We start from the raw sequence: 16,940 nt of genomic DNA, 5'->3' as shown, positions 1-16,940 counted from the left end.
CGTGCCGTGAAACGTAATTAATGCATTGTTAATCCAGTATCTCGCGCCATGCGTCAGTCGCGCGTGCGGGGATATAAAGAGGAAGAAAGGGAGATGAAGGGACGAGAGAAGATAAAATGCCCGAAAATCACCAACGAATTTTCGCGCTTCCCGCTTCGCTCTCTCGAGCGCGTGTCCGCTGTGAATACCCGGTTCTCTCCTGCCAGTATTCAACGAGAAATTCGCAACGCATTACACGTGCGCACACGAGAGAGAGAGAGAGAGAGAGAGAGAGAGAGAGTTGTACGATTCGGCGATTTCGCTCCGATAAGGCAGTGAATTATTCTCCACTTCGTGCTTTATCGAGTGCGACGAACGCTCAAGCTTGCGCACAGCCGATGGAGGCGGGTAACACTAATTCGTAAAATATTGTCCCTTAGCCTGAATAGAAGCTCGTAACACACGCGCGAATCATTGCAAAGGACTAAAAAAAATACGTATATGTATATAATGCGTAATGCAATTCGACATGGAAATCGGTCAGCTGTACCATTTATTGGAGGATAAGATTTTTAACGCATCGTAAAATATAAATGTTGGAATGATCGAGTGGAGTAATCCGTTAAAAAGTTTCCGCCTTCCAACTTCTAAAACTTTTCTCAGATAAAATTCGCCAGTTATTGCAGCCTGCATTTTTTACGTTACTCTTTACTTTGGGTAACACATGCGAGCGAAATTATCGTCGTCCAAGTTCTCGGCTCGCATTACCATCATCCCGCGCTTTCTATGATGTAGATAAATATAACGAAGAAGAAAAGAGCAAACAGGTGTCTGGCGATTTCATCGTCGCCCGTCAGATGACTGCAATTAAATTTAACGACATCTCATGCGCATCTAATTATACTTTTCCTCCCCGCGGACTCTCAAGTGTCCACGCGGTTGCATTCAGCTATGTATGAGTGTCAAGTCCAATATTTTACCGTTTAAATAACGCAAATTTCGTAATACCTGCTATTTTTATCACGGAATTCCAGGTGTTCATAAAATCTTTCATACTTCATCGCTACTTTTGTTGCAGCACAAATACGAACATTAATGAATAAAATACGAATCGTAACTTTATAAGTAAGCGAATCTAGATTCACTTCTGTAAATAAAGAATGCTCAATTGATAATAAACATTCAACAACATCACGTGCAGTTATGGATTATTACTCATACATATACTGAAAACTATTTAAAGATATAACTTTACAATTGTATCGATATTTTCTGTCAGAGATACGTTTTAGCACAATTAAAAATATATAAGCTACAAGAATGAAACCGACTTCACAACACACTTTCTACAAATCATTGAAGTACATTTTTCCACAGCTAAAAATATATAAGCTACAAGAATAAAACCAACTTCACAAAATTTCCTAGAAATAATACAGAAATTTGTAAACGGAACGCACAATTTCTGTATATTTTATATGTTACATTCTGTACATTTTATATATTATTATCCTAGTTTTCCCTAAAAGAAGTAACTGAATATTACATAACGTCTAGCATGTCTTGCCGTTTCTTCCTCGTTTCGGCTGAGCGCATGATATGCTCGAATATCAACAGCAACATGCCCTCATCAGATGAAACGTAGAGAGATCACGCAATAAATAAGGCAAAAAATTCAAATTTAGATAAGAGTCGGAGAGATCGTGTACTCTACTAGCTGGGATCGCAGCCAGCTTTTAAAGAAATTGACCAACGTGGCGTATTTCGCGTCTCTCGCGAACGGTTACATATGTTGCATCCGTAGAGACATGCAGTCGTCTCATCTGCCAACTCACACTTCGGTTTTCGGTGACTCGAGGTAAAATTTTTCCGACATTCTAATATATTCAGTATCAATACGCCGCCTACGTTCAGCGGCCGGGTATAGCGCGTGCTTTTTATCAAAAATTCGACACGATGATATTCAATCGTCTGCACGGTGCGCGTTCATTTGAAGTTCCGGCACACGGAGCACGTATCGTCGTGAGTAAAATCAACCGTTCTCCCTCCACTTTCTTTCTGTCATCGCCGAAACTCCATTCCTCTTGTCGCGTAACATCTCCAGCGAAATGTAAAGGAAACATCTCCCTCTCTCTTTCTCGCTCTATTCGGGCTCTAATACGACCTCGATGTTTACACGCCGGCGCTACTCCAAGCAAGACGGCGTAAGAGAATTTGTCTCATAAGAAACGCGCCTATATATAGCGAACTTTTTAGTGAGAACACGTTTTTGTACTCAAGCATCGTCTCAAGACCATTTTAGCATCAAATGATGTAACTACGCGGGGACCAAACACGGGAGATACGCCGTATATTTCCTACTTACCACGACGAGGAAAGACGAAGACGAGGGCAGACGATACTATTATTAAACTGTACTGTGGACGGGCTTTGGCCCTGCCCCTCGTTCTCGTTCACTTTTTCGACTGGTAGTAACTTTTTAAAAAGCTCGAGTTTCAAGACATTTATATTTCCGAAGGGAAAAGGTAAAATTATTTAATATGTTAAAATTTTCTCTAACCAACCATTGCAACATTAAATAACATTTACCACTTAACTCTAGTATTCTATTGTTGTAAGTTTTTATCTATCCATTTTTTACTTTCGACTAGTTTGAAGATAGTTATCGAACTAGTTTGAAATAAAGTTATCAAAAAGTGTCAAAAAGTATAATTATTTTATCGTTCAAATAGTTTTATTCAATTAGTTGAATTTATTTAATTACTTTATTTAGAAATATGCAGTAAATATATATATAATTTCAGCACATTCTTATCTTTATTAATTCTTCATTAATCGTTTGTTTATATAATTCGTTTCTTGATTCATAATCATCCTGCACTCATTATTTTACTCTACTCCGTATTTTCTTTTAATTAATATAAAAGTAAAAATATTTTATCTCTAATGTTTCATGTAAATTTTATTTCTCCTTGTACTGATAAATTTTCTTATTGTTATTAATCTGCCGTTAATAAGCTAATTTCTGTTCTCGCGACCTCGCTCATGATTTACGTTCACAAAGGATTATTAAAATCTGTATTAATAAATGCGTTTCTCTCACACCCGTATTTTTTACTCTATTTATACCGTTACGCGTGGAAAATTCATTTTTGCGATGCATAAAACGTACAGCCGCAAAAATCGTGGTGAAAAATTGAAAAGCAGAAAGTTACGATACGAATGGAAGACCGCTGCTACATCATTAAAAACACCCTCAGCATTTTGCCCCCTCTGCACAAGTGAGCGTGCACAAGCTCATTGTGGAATCGGTGCGCTTTGCGCAAGGGCGACTTTTTAGAACGTACTCGTTGATTATTATCTGTTTCCCGCATCGTCGAAAATGTCAGAGATGAAAATCATTTTAAATCCAACGGCAGGGCGACCGTGCGTTCTCGACCCACTTTGAAATTCTATTTAGACGAATACATCCCGTTAAAATGCGACACGCTACGAATTTCCAGAATAAAGGAAAGATAAAGGTTTCTCGAAAACGATGTGAGATATTACTGAAATCATTCTTATTGTTTTATACCTAAAAATGTATGTTGCGTCAATTTGTCAAAATATAAAAAATTATATATAATTTGTACATTTTATTTCTATCCTTTATTATGTATGTAAACAGCTTATATAAACACATTGAACTGATGCTAATACACAGCTAGATATTTTAAAAAATAATGCACTGATCAATGCAATGATCAATGTAATTTATCATTATTGGAACAATATTTTATCATAAAAAAAGAAAAAATAAAATCCCAAAATCAATTTCATCCACAATCCGTCGTATTAAATACATTTATTTTATTGCGTGTCAAAGAGATAATTTGTAGGAAGCCATGGCGAGGAAGATTGTCAACAACGTGTCGGCAGATTTCGCAATCGCGTTACTTAACCGGAAAACTCTACCAAGGAACGGACGATGCGCAAAGCGCAATGCGTTACGCAGCTGCGAGACGTTCCGAGTCACGCAATGCGTAAGCGCGAGTCACATATATCGCGCGCCTGGAGTACCAAACGTGCACACATACACACACACACACACACACACACACACACACGCACGCACGTCACACGAAAAAGGCAAAACGGGTATATGTATGTATCTGTATGTGTATACAATCTGACGAAGAACTCTTACCTTAATGGAGCATCGCGATTTATCAATTAGACCGATATGATCGGGGCTTCGAGATTATGGCGTGCGTGCGTCGCGTGATCCTTTATCGACCATTCCTTCATACATCTATCTCTTTCCTTCCTTCCCTAACGGCCTACCTACCTACCGTCAATCTCTTTCCCGCCAACACTACTTCCATCGTAGTTAGGTACATAATTCTTCGGAGGAGAACCACTTCCTATATTACGCGTCCCGCATGTTAACGTAGTGGCTCCCGGACTGACTCGCAATATTATTCTCAGGCGGGAGAAGAGGTGGGTCGCGCGAGGGGGGAGAGGGGGGGGACTACTTCGCATCGCGTGTCGCGTGCGGGGCCGCGATCGATAAATAAATTTTTCGTTGCGTAAACCTCGATACCTCGACCGAGTGTGTTGGCACAATACAAAAGCATTCGATACGTCCGTATAAATTTGATGCGCCGTCGCGGTCGAAACCAACGGAATATGAGATAATACGGAGGCATGGGACGGGACACATAGTGGGAATACGTGTAATAATGACGGTTACGAGGATGGTGACACAATAGAGCAGCGATAATATAATACGCCCGCCTCCGTCGGGTAGCGATTGAATAAATAATAAATCGTAAAGCCTTCAAATGTTGTGCGTGTAACAGATAAAAAAATCTCTATTCTTATCGACTCCAGCTTTTGCGCAATATTACCCGCAAACAACTGCTACGATTACCTCTTTACATACCTAATCATTGGCTTTACAAACCACTACAAGTATCGATTCGTTCGTACATAAAACATCAATGTAAAAATTGCAGCGGAAAAATTGGCCGGTTAATAATCAATTTCCTTTTTATTCTCTAGTAGTATAAATTATATTCGATGAGAAATAATTTGAATGCGTCATTAACTATTTTAACATTAATATATATTATTATCTCTTTTATGAAAAAAAAATATTATCAAATTATCCACAAAGAAAAAAATTTAAAGAAAAAGCTCAATATTAAAGTTCCGTGTTAGAAAAAAAAAGATTATACGCGCAAAACAGAACAGCTACTTGCCATAAGTTACTCTAAGGATCGCTATAACTGTGTACAGGAGGTACTACCGTAATGTAAAGTTCGATTTGAAGAAGAAACGACGCTATTAGAAAGTCTAGATAACTCCGGAAACCAGTGCCGCGCGCTGCACACGGAGCGGAAGACAATATATTTTGAAGTCGCTCGGGTGGACCGGATGGACGAGCGGCTCGACTTGAGGAGACAACACTTGAAACCAGAAAGGGAAGGTTTGCAACCGTTTACGACTAAGCTCGACAGTTCGATTATACTATGAAGTTTACGAGAGATCTTGAGAATCCGAGTTTGAGTATTATCTAATACGACGTTCCGATGTTCGAGTTTTGCTACAATGTAATGGCTCTATTTCGGAATTATAATGTCAAAACTGTCATGCGCTTCGCAAATCGAGATCGAACGCAAACGATATGGACGAAACATTGCTTCTCGATACCCGGTGTTTTCGGAAATATCGATATTCATCTCAATATCCCCATCCCCCTCCGTCGCGATTTCGATCCCGCGGTACGATCCGCTTTAAAGCGATAGAAGTCGACGGCCATGTATTCTAAAACCATTTAGGTGGAGTCTAAACTCGCGGAGTACAATAGCCGCGGGTGAAAAGGGATGAGAGAGAGCAGAAGAAAGGAGCAAAATACAGAGAACAGGGGAGGCGAGGAAAGGAGAGAAGAGGAGAGAAGAGCGGAGGAGAGGAGAGGTCTCGTGCGCGCGGCGACGGCGGGTTTATCTCGCATAGCTCGGAATAGAGGTAACTATATCGTGTGGCATGAGGTACGTAGGCACGGAGGCAGCAGGGCTCCGGGGGGAATCGATAACACATGACGGCATATAGGCACATACTGAACTGACCGCAGAATGCCATCCGCGCGCCTCCCATCGCCATCCTCTTCCCCCTTCTTCCCTCCTGCACCCGTATCCTCCACGCTTCCCTCCTACCCTTAGTCTCGTCTCCTAAACCCCCTCCGATTGCATCCCCTGCGACACGCATGAAACTACACGGGGCCCTGCAGCGTCCCCGCGCAGCTAGGCACGACCGTCTCCCCCCCCCTCCCCCGCCCCGCGCGCGCTTGCCTCCTAGTCCTCCGCATATTCTCTCCTCTGCGCCCGATTTCGACCGCCCCGTTTCGAACACTGCCACCCGTTCCGACCGTTCTATTACAGGGACAAGCATTGCGGCTAATGCCGTCCGGCCGTAAATTATGTGAAAGCGATAGACGGCGGCCTAGGTAGCGCTGCACCTGTACGGGTTTTTCGGGTACATATACACGTAAACGCGAGTAAACACATCGAGCTCTCTCACAGTGTTCGACCGCAAACCCGACCTGCGAGGGATTTCGAAAGGGGCTCCGCCTGCGATACCTGCTGGATCCATCCAACCGGATCGAGTCATCTGGTTACGAGAACGAACCGATAACGAGCGATCGAACCGTTTGTCAACGGCTATCCGTTTATCCACGTTTCGATCGTATTCAACCTCGAAATTCTTGAATTCCTCAATCAACTTAAAATTTAAGTAATTACGTAACGTACGGCTTTTTTGGGCACGATTTTGCTACTCTAAAAATTTTGTTCGACTCTAACAAAGTAAAAATGAAAATCAAATATATAAAACGAATCAATTTGACAAAAGTAAAAAATTAGCACAATTAACTTCCCTTTTCCATCAACGGAATGTTTTGTTTTAAAATCCGTTTGTCTAAAATCATAATTGACTTTACTTTGAAAATAAAGCGAAATTATTTTGCTATGTGCAAGTAAAGCTTATATCACGCATTTTTAAGAAATAAGATTTATTTACTTAAAAAGAATAAAATTTGAAAAAGTCAAAACTATACACATGGCAATATATAGCAAACCACATGGCAATCAAGACTATATCTTCTTGCCGTACGAAACCGATGTGCCAATTAAGTGTCTTTTAGAGGGAGAGGAGGGGGACGATTAAATGATGATCGGCAGTGGTACCCGTTTGATTGCGCACGCGAAACCGACGCTGACTCAGAGACGAGATCGAAGGGGAAAAAACAGAGACGGCAAAGGTTGAACAGGTACGAGATGGTCTAGAGAGCTCTTGATCTTCCGGGGCAATTAAATGAATTTCCACTCGGTTGGAATAGCAAACGTTTAGACGGCTCCGCGTAAGATATTCCGGGAAGCTCTCGGGAATATCAGAGACGTAATATCGAGAAGGAGAAGCAGAGGCGCAGTTTGTGGGCTAGAAGTAATACACGGGAACCTGGCTCGCCCTGTTCCGTCTGTCGCAGTCGGCCTGCCTGCTCGTCTTACCTACCTGCCTGCCTCCTGCCTGCTTGCCTGCCTGCCTACTTGTCTGTCCGTCTGTCTGTCTTCTCCATCTGTCTGTCGGCATGTAAACCTGTCTGTCCGTCTGCTTGCCGCGTGTCGCGAATCGATTTTCGAGCGAACAATGCACGGTCTTGCAGATCGACTCAATCCTCCCTATTTCCTCACCTAATTTATAACATAATATAATATAATGCATACTACGAAATATTGCGTTTTTTTTTAGATATACATATAAAACTCTTTATAGTCTCATTAAAACACTCTACTTCCACTGCGCCACCGTCCGAAAGAAACAGTGATAAATAAAAAATGCTTTTATTCAAAGAAATTATAAGCGCAATAGTTTATAGATTATACTCATATTATATTATGGGTACTAGGTGTAGCCAAAAACAAATTGACACGATTAATCCATTCTAATTCCATCAATCACGCCGATATTTACCTAAGCTTTACATATAATAACGCGAATTACCTGTGCAGAAACAACTGCAGAAATAATCGCATAGATTGAAAGTAATGCACATTCACATTTTATATTATGTATTTTTACTCAAAATATTCATAACACATCATTCTGTTGATAGAAAAGGGAAGTTAATTGTGCTAATTTTTTACTTGTGTCACTTTTCTATCAACAGAGCAATATGTACAGTAATACTAGTAAAATTCTATCAAAAGTTTATATATATAGAACTTAGGCTAAAATGCGTTTACGATGCAAATGGAATAATCGTGTACGGTAATAGTCTCATTTAATAGAGCCGGGCATATATACATACATGCGATATACCGTGATATTTACCTAAGCGACGTATTAATAATAATGCGAGTTATATCGTTGCCGATACTTGGAAAAGGGTGCAGAAATAGTACACTCTGCAGTTTAGAAGTAATACGCGAGAACCTGCCAGGCCGTCTGCCTGCGCCGGCCGCTTACTTGTCGTGACCTGCGTGCTATCTATCCGTGTCGGCGTGTAAACCCGCCAGTCTGTCTACTGCTTGTCGCCGACCGGGATCGATTATATAACTAACGACATGGTCCCCGTGTGTCTTGTATACCCCTTCATATTACTCCTTGATAATACCCTATGGCGTCGCGCGTGTCCTCACGTCCTATTTTTTAAATTATATTATTCGCAAATATCAAACAACAAAGCAGACATTATCCTATCATCTAAATTTTTAAACGCAGTCTTCATTAAAAATAGCTTCATCTACTGAAATTTATTAAAGTGCTCCCATTCGTCTAGCACATACGCATATAGCAACTGCAGCAAAGTGCAACCTACACACAAAATATTTGTTTTCTCTTCAAACGCAAATTTATAACATTCTAAAAAGCCTGTGTATCATATATCATTCTTAAATTAACGTATCTTTTTGAGATATCTAAAAATCGTCCCTCTATTTCGTCTATGCACTCAAACGTACAGCTATCTATAAATATATGCTAGCGACTAACTCACTCGTGATTGCCTTTTTGCCAATCGTTTTTCGTACTGACGCGAGTATGTGACGAATTCACGGTATGCCAGCGGTCACGTGCCACGTAAAAAGTCAGACAAGTAGCATGCATTGTGTGCTCTCTATCGAAAGACAAGTGGCATGTCGTTGGCACAGTGACGCAATGGCGAATAGCTTACATTAAGCAGTTCAAACAAAGTGATTTATAATCAATTTCTTTACATATAAGACAATGAGACAAATGACTCTTCGAGCTACATATTATACATTAAACATATAGTGATATTTGGATCGTATTTAAAATATATAAGTAGATGTATGGTCTTCAACTACTTGCAATCGCTTTAATTAGAAAGAGCGTTACAATCTAATTATAACGATATCTGTTAAATAAATGTTAGTTTGGCTTCAGTCATCTAACAATAAGTAGGACAAACCAAATCATATTTTTCAATTACTGTCACAATAACAGAGCACATTTAATTTATAACTAACCTGTTTTACGATCTATTTTAATGTTCATAATAATTTTAGGTAAAAATTAAATAGACAGATCCGCAATCAATTTGTCCGTAAAGAGGAACCTAGTCATGTTGAGTTTTTCAAATTATCTTGTACATCGGCGGTAGTACCCATATATAAGCTGCTTCGGATAGAGGCAAAAGAAGAAGAGAAGGACAAAAGCCGCCGAACAAGAAGCCCGTCTTTCCGCATTTTAATCTTCCTAGGCGAGAATATTGAAAAATTCTGCGGAAAGCGAACGCTGAACACCTCATCCTATCAGACAGGTACATCCTGTCAAGTGTTCCATCAAGAAGGAGAAGAGAGAGAAGGGCCCCTGGCGAGCGGAAAAGAGAAAGAGAAAGAGGTCTCGTAATCGTTGGCGGGACGATTCCGCTCACGAGCGCATCACGCCGCCGCGCCGCTCGCTCTCGTCGTCGCGCGTTCCGTATTTTAGTCGCGCGTTAACGGACGCGACAGGTGCAGCCATAGCCGACGCGACGACGACGAAGACGAAGACGACGACGACAACGACGACGCCGACGCCGGCGGCAGCAGTAGCAGCGGCAGCTGCTAACTATGTTTTTCGTGTCTACTAGCGTGAAACGCGGCCGGCTCCTTCTCGCTCTTTCGCATGATTTTCCGATCTCCCCTTGCCAGTCGCGGAAATACGACGCTGCCGTTGCCCGGTGAATCCCGCAAGAATCTGCGATGTTACTGTACGTTGACCGACCCAGGAAACTGTAGCCGCTTTCTCGCTTCGAGCTCACGTGGATTTGAACGATCGAAATTCGCGCCATCGTTGCGGTAGAGCGAGAAATTATTCAATGTTGTGTCTCTTTTCTATATGTGTGTCAATTTTTTTGATACTATATAAAGATTTTATTTCACGATGTATAGTTTCTCATAATAATTATGATATCGTACAATTCTGTAATCATTTAAATTTCATTAAATGAAATTTGGTGAAACCTTGGAGAAAAAAAAAATTGATTTTACTTACTGAAATTATGATAAAATAATAGTCCATGGTTAATTGGCAAATTAATGGTGGATTCTATCAAAATCCGCTAGATCGTAACTGAAATTTCAATGCAAATCGCATAGCGATGGTCGATCTATTCGAATTTCGAGTGTTCTAATTTCCGTATTTAAATTACCGAAAACGAAACGAGCGATCGCGCGCTAGACCGCGATTTCAACGATTCGACGAGTCAATTTAATTCCGAAAATGAAACAACATTGGTTGTTTGATTTATCTCTGCCGACCCTGCCCGCGCTTTTGGAATACAGCGAACTTATATCACTTTCGAAATTAGAGTCTCGCATAATGTTGATATAATATTCCGCCACGCAAATATTGGTAGTTCAAACATTAAACTTGCACGCGGCAAACGTCGCTTCGCCGTAACGATATTAACATTTCGGTCGGCTTTATTAAGCGGCACAACAAAGAAATTTTATCGCGCCGCCACCTGTTTATCATGTTCTCAAACTGCGCCCGTTTTATTTTCATCGAATTTTCCTGGCTGGCTGGCTGTGAACGCGGCGCGCCGTGATGCGCTCTCGCGTAACGTTCCCCAGTATTATCGCCCGCGCTCGGCCCGTCGTTTTATCAGCGTGAGAACGGGTTGTTATCGTGCCCGCCGCTTCGCGAGTGTGCACGGTTCAAAAAGCGGCCAGCAGGAAGAAAGAAATGCCATCGGCGACGGGCCGTGACGAACCGATAAAACATACGTCCGGCTCCGCCGATTTCTAGGCGTGGAAGCGAATCGCGGTGAAGATGTTCAGATTTTAATGGAGCGCCGATACTTCTATTCATTCGGTATCGTTCGCGAAATCAGAAGCGCCCATTATTCAAACAACGTTCGTCACGATCATTCTCAAGAGGAGGTATATCGGAGGGCGATCCCGAAACCCGCCGCGGTGTGTTCAATATCCCTACGCGCGTAAAAGTATTCGACATCGATATTAAATTTCAGCCTCGCCGCCGGTCCGTGCGCCCGTCGACATCTGCGCCCGAGAAATGGCCGACGCGACGGCCGTTCCCGCCGCGCGTAAAATGCTCGACAGCCGAATTAATTGAAAGTTTTAAGGTAATTGGAATCGATAACGCGCCGAGGGTTGAATAAGAGCTACGAGCGTATGCGAAGGGAAGCGCGGGCAGGCTTTCGCTAGAATCGAAGCCGTGAGGCGGAGTCGCGGGGAGGGATTGAGAAAGACAAAAGCGCGCGCGCGGCTTACTCCCCGAAGTGGCGACGCTGCGCCGAGGAGAACTTGGCTGCATCTAACCCGGTCATATTCCCCTTTAAATATAGGCTCCGACGTCGATGTACGGCCGCGTCGGTCGGCAGAGGGCGCAGGACGAGACGGCGATTAAACCGGAGATCTACTTTAATACCGCGCCGCGCCGTCCCAATCGGCCTAATTGGAATCGAACGTGCGAATTTTGTGACGGCGCGCGGCGCGGCGGATGGGATCGTAAACGCCGAGCGGAGCGTAATGTCGCCGACCGAGCGGGAACGATTTTAACGATCGCCTCGAAATCTTTTCCGCGTGTCGTAACCACGCTTCTATTTCGCTTCCCAATAGAACTGTACTGCGGGTACTGGAGCTCCGATGTCAAATTTCAATAACGAGATCGACCTTTGATCCACTTGAGAGATCGAATTTCTCTCCACTGAGGTCGAGGCATGAATGGTTTTGGATTTATATACTGAAAGTAAAGAGTTTTTAATGAATATGTTTCACGCCTCCTTACACTTAAAAATTTATTATTATTATACATTCGTAAATTCGAGCAAATTTTATTTTTTCAAAAATTCGAATTTGTTTACCAAGATATTTATTATACCACGATATTATTGTTAAATATTAAAAAATGAGTGATAAGAATCGTCAAAACATATATTAATTTTTAATTTAATTAATATCGAGAAATCTGACGTTAAAATTAATTTCAATCGTTCCATATAAACGGATGAGAAACTCCGATCATTAGACATTGGCCATTAGTTATGAAAAGGAAAGAACCATTTAACATTTTCTTAAGAGAGTGCAAGTAATTTCCATCAGTTTGCCGAAGTCAGATAAATGGAAGTGCGAGGAGTAAAATAAAAGAATCTATATTCACTGCGGCGCGAAATTAGACGCGGTATCAATTACAAATCAATAAAAAAAAAGTTCGTCACGCTTTTTTTTATCGTTCCCTACTACGCGTTTTTAACGAACGAGAACAAAACATTACGCTTCGCGGCAGTTCGACGTAACACAATAAATACATTTGAACTCTGTTTGTGTGTAACGGAGGGGAGAGAAGGGCCGACACGGACGCGTTGTATCGAGTAATCCCGCATAAAGGTTGAATTGTATTTCGTAACCATCTAGTTTAGAACAAAAATTACGTCATGTTACTCCAAAAATTGAATGCCCGTAATAGTGTATTGTGTACAGAAGCAGTTACATTGTCAGCTAAAATGTAACCTGTTCTTTTTTTTAAGTATTTTTCATTCTATTTGACTACGCATCTGTACGATTATATTTTGTGAGAATAAAAACGACGTACATAGCTTCAGTGTATAATAATAATTCACGAGTAAATTATTTCTGTTACTATTTAATAATTTATAAATTATTGTTCGTTTCAAATAAATTATTTCTAATGTTTTCACATTCTCTGCGAAAAATTTCAAAATATCTACGATATTTTGCTACTTTTTAGAATCAATGAAACGAAATAGGATAACATCCGCAGCTCTAACTTAAGAGAAAGATGAAGTTTTAAATCATCTAGCATTCGAGAAGATAATCAACAAGCGGCAGTCATCTCGCCATGACGTTGAAACATGGAAACGCTTACGGATCACATTTATAGTCATTAGTGGCTTCTTGTGCGATGCAAAGTTACGGAAGGAGAAGGGATGAGAAAGAGAGGGGGGGGGGGAGAAGAAGGGGCACTGCTACAATCCTCCTTCATTTCGCAGCGCGTAATTCTTGCAGTTAACATGACAATAGATCCTCTCTTATCGGGAGCATACCGGTAGAACGAGAAAGAGCCTGCTGCAGGAATAAAAGCCAAGCACGCGGCGTGTTGCGAAATCGATGCAAAGCGCGCCGGACGACTCGCTTGGCACGGCCAGACCGAACTTTATGCCCGTGCTCTCCGTCCAACCCGTGAAATTAATCTAGCTTTTGCCCAGAGAGATACCCATCCGCGCCGAGGGAGGAGCGATAAGACGTCGGAAACGGCGATAGCCACTCTCCTTTATTTCCCAGTCGAAAAATGAGCCTTTATTTCATCGGCGAAATGCGAAGAGAGCGGCGTTTCTGGCACCTAAACGGCGCAAAAAACAAGACGGACTCCGTGGGAGACTTTGGGAACCACGGCGAGGCAGTCGAGGTCCGGTGTACGTAATGCAATGGTTTATTGCTAATATTTCTTCGGGGTAATATCGGCGCTCCCGAGAGTGGCTTGGCTTTCTCTCATATACCGCGGAAACTTAACAACGTCTCGGATTCGAATCCTTAATATTACTCGCGCGCGCGCGCGCATCTTTCCGTACAATACTTTAATCCTTTCGCGCATGTGTGAACTATCGTGCAAAAGGTATCTTCCGTCAAAAATACGAGATTTTTTTTCTACAATCTAAACGTCAAGATTAAATAGACATGCTGAGATGAGTTAAATTTGCGCGCAGCAGGAAAATTATCGAAATCTCATTTCTCGGTTAATTTCATGTAGTTGAAGCTTAAACAGGATTCGAGAGAGAGATGTTACATTTAACCGTCATTTAACATTCAATCTTTAACGAACATTTAAAATACGCAAAAATCAGTTGCTCTGAATTTAACTCGGATCTGTGATGTCGAATAAAATGATAATCGCTTGAATTTTTGCTAAAGCAGTACGGTTTCGGATTCGCGTGAGAACGTGTAGGTATCGCTGACTGCTGGCACCTCTTCTGGCACCACCTTTGTATAAACGCTATGACGCATACTTGCGCGCCCGTCGCTCCATTCATTCGGAGCGATTAAACGTAACGAGCGCCATTATTGAGGAAGAACGTGCGAGGAACGGAGAAGGCAAAGAAACGACCAAAGTTCGACGGACAACGCGGCCTTTCAGGCACTATCCGCGACATTAATAGCTTCTCCAGAATTAAATGTGGCTCGGCCCTGCTTGCTCGCGACACGCGCACACGATTGCGCACGGAGTGTACCTACACGTACGTTGTATGCACATGTGTGTTTCTCTATCTGAAAACGAATCGACCGTGAACGCGCCTCGAGAATATTCGGACAGTATGGCGGCAAGCCGCTCCCTCCGTGTGGACGTTATCTTTTTGCCACTCGCTATCTAATCGCGCATTTCGACGTATGCGTGCGTGTATTCGTGACCGAGTCTAAAAACGGCGAGCGATAACGCGCGTAAGGAGAAAATTAGCAATCATAGTTGCAAGAACGATCTTACCACGTGCTATTAATACATATAATAATAGATTATTTGACAGATTTGGAGCAGACATCTCGCAGCAATAAATGAAAATCCAATTGTGGTTCTAAAAATAGACCTTTTCTCCTTAAGAGAATTTAATCGGATTTTCTTAATAAGAATTATTGAGAGATTACTCCAAATAATTAATAGAACATAGAAATATCAACACAAATAATCGTCTAATAGTAGCTAAGAAGGGCCAAAAACGCCGTTCAAAGAATTTACAATTATAAATCTCGATTGTTATGTCTTAGGTAATCGATTTATTTAAAAAATTAATTTTTTAAATAATGGAGGCTAACTTGACAACTTTCAATCGACTATTATTTTTTAGGCAATACATTATAGTGATTTTAAGAAAAAATTTTTATAAATATTTCAAAATTAATATCGTATTTAAATGAGCAATTCCCAATGTTTTTTATGATTTTAAAACGGGTTTTTGGAACCGCCATAAAATATATAGAGGTTCATTTCACGCGCAACTTTTCCGGCAATGTAAAATATTTAATGCAAATTTTCGCATTAAACTTTTTATCGAAGTAAAGTTTTAACACACCGCGGCGACGATAATACTAGCTTCGGTGAAAGCGTCATTCATCAGTCATGAAATCTGCAATGCAATTCCAAAAATATGTAATGGGTGACAACGAGCAAAAAGCACTATTCCAATCTTCGCTTTCACGTATAATTCAAGACTAACACACACCGAGGCTAGTACTATAAAAGAAGATAAAGACGAAGTTTATTGCGGAAGAGTATATCAATGTTACACGGGTATATGTATTCGCAATTACGCGACTGCCGCACCCCACGCGTGTCACACATATATGTGTGTACACGTACACGCGCACCTCCACGCTTTATCTAATCGCGAGCGTGCGTGTATAGGTGCCATCAGACAATGCGGCACCATCGACGCCGCGGCGCGGACGGACGTCGGGCCCCGAGAGTCTCCTTCAATTTTTACATAATGCTCATTCCCCTCCCCGAGTCCCCATCTGATTTATTGACGATGTCGATTGGTACTCTCGCTCCCCGCGCGTTGAATAATTGTCGCTATTAATAACTGTGAATTCAATTCTCCGGTTCAATATCTACTCCGAGACGCGCGCTCGAAAGACGGCGGGCCGCGCCCTCGTGCAACGCTCTGTTCTCTCCCTCTTTCTCGCGTTCGTTTAATCGCGCCTTGCCTCGGGAACGCGTACGGAGAGACGGTATATTCTAAAATCCATAAACCGGCGTCTCCCCCTTTCCTCCCCCCCCCCCTGAGGGCCGATAGCGCGCCCGATCGACGATAAGAGACTTATTACCCATCGTAAATTACAACCGGTTCCTTATCTCGACCGCGTGGCGTTGCAAATTATCGGCTTTGTATCGGGGAGATCAGCAGTCGGAAAGCGCAGGCAGGAAAGATCGATCGACGATCTCACGACGTACACACGTATTCATTTGGATCGATTGTAGCGGGATGGAAAGAGGTCTTCAGAATGCATTCGATGCCGAAGAGAATGATCTACAAGCACGAGCCTCAATATCCGTAGATTCGCAATTGCTTGCCGGATAATCTTCTTAAACATCAATTTCAAAAACTTCCCTCCGCTCTGGCGCGAAATAAATCCGACGTATAATCTCGTCTTCCATCTTACAATATTATTTCAATAGCATGCAAAGAGATCAAAGTTGCACGACATTTTATCGAACGGAATCAGAAACCGTTTTCCTCGAGATTATAATAACGACGATACGGATAATCCTGTCTATTAATTGAATTCATCACCGACGCGATCGCCGATATTTCTTCGTCGAAAATAGCAAAGCTTCTAATTAGCTCATAAATAAAGGCAAGATAAATAATATTTTCAATTACATTATAACTTCACTTATCTAACAGAATCGGGATCAACTGTAATGGTAGCTCTGGCAGCAATAGA

At 41.8% G+C, this 16,940-nt stretch overlaps 1 protein-coding gene across 3 annotated transcripts in view; it reads right to left on the bottom strand.

Annotated features, from left to right (window-relative positions):
* The window catches only part of LOC105456194 (mediator of RNA polymerase II transcription subunit 12-like), a 348,613-nt gene that overhangs the window by 311,272 nt on the left and 20,401 nt on the right, over positions 1–16,940 (bottom strand). The window lies entirely within an intron of this gene.

Source organism: Wasmannia auropunctata, unplaced genomic scaffold, assembly GCF_000956235.1.
Source record: "Wasmannia auropunctata unplaced genomic scaffold, wasmannia.A_1.0 LD335737.1, whole genome shotgun sequence".
Taxonomy (NCBI): domain Eukaryota; kingdom Metazoa; phylum Arthropoda; class Insecta; order Hymenoptera; family Formicidae; genus Wasmannia; species Wasmannia auropunctata.
This window is presented reverse-complemented; position numbering and strand designations above follow the sequence as displayed.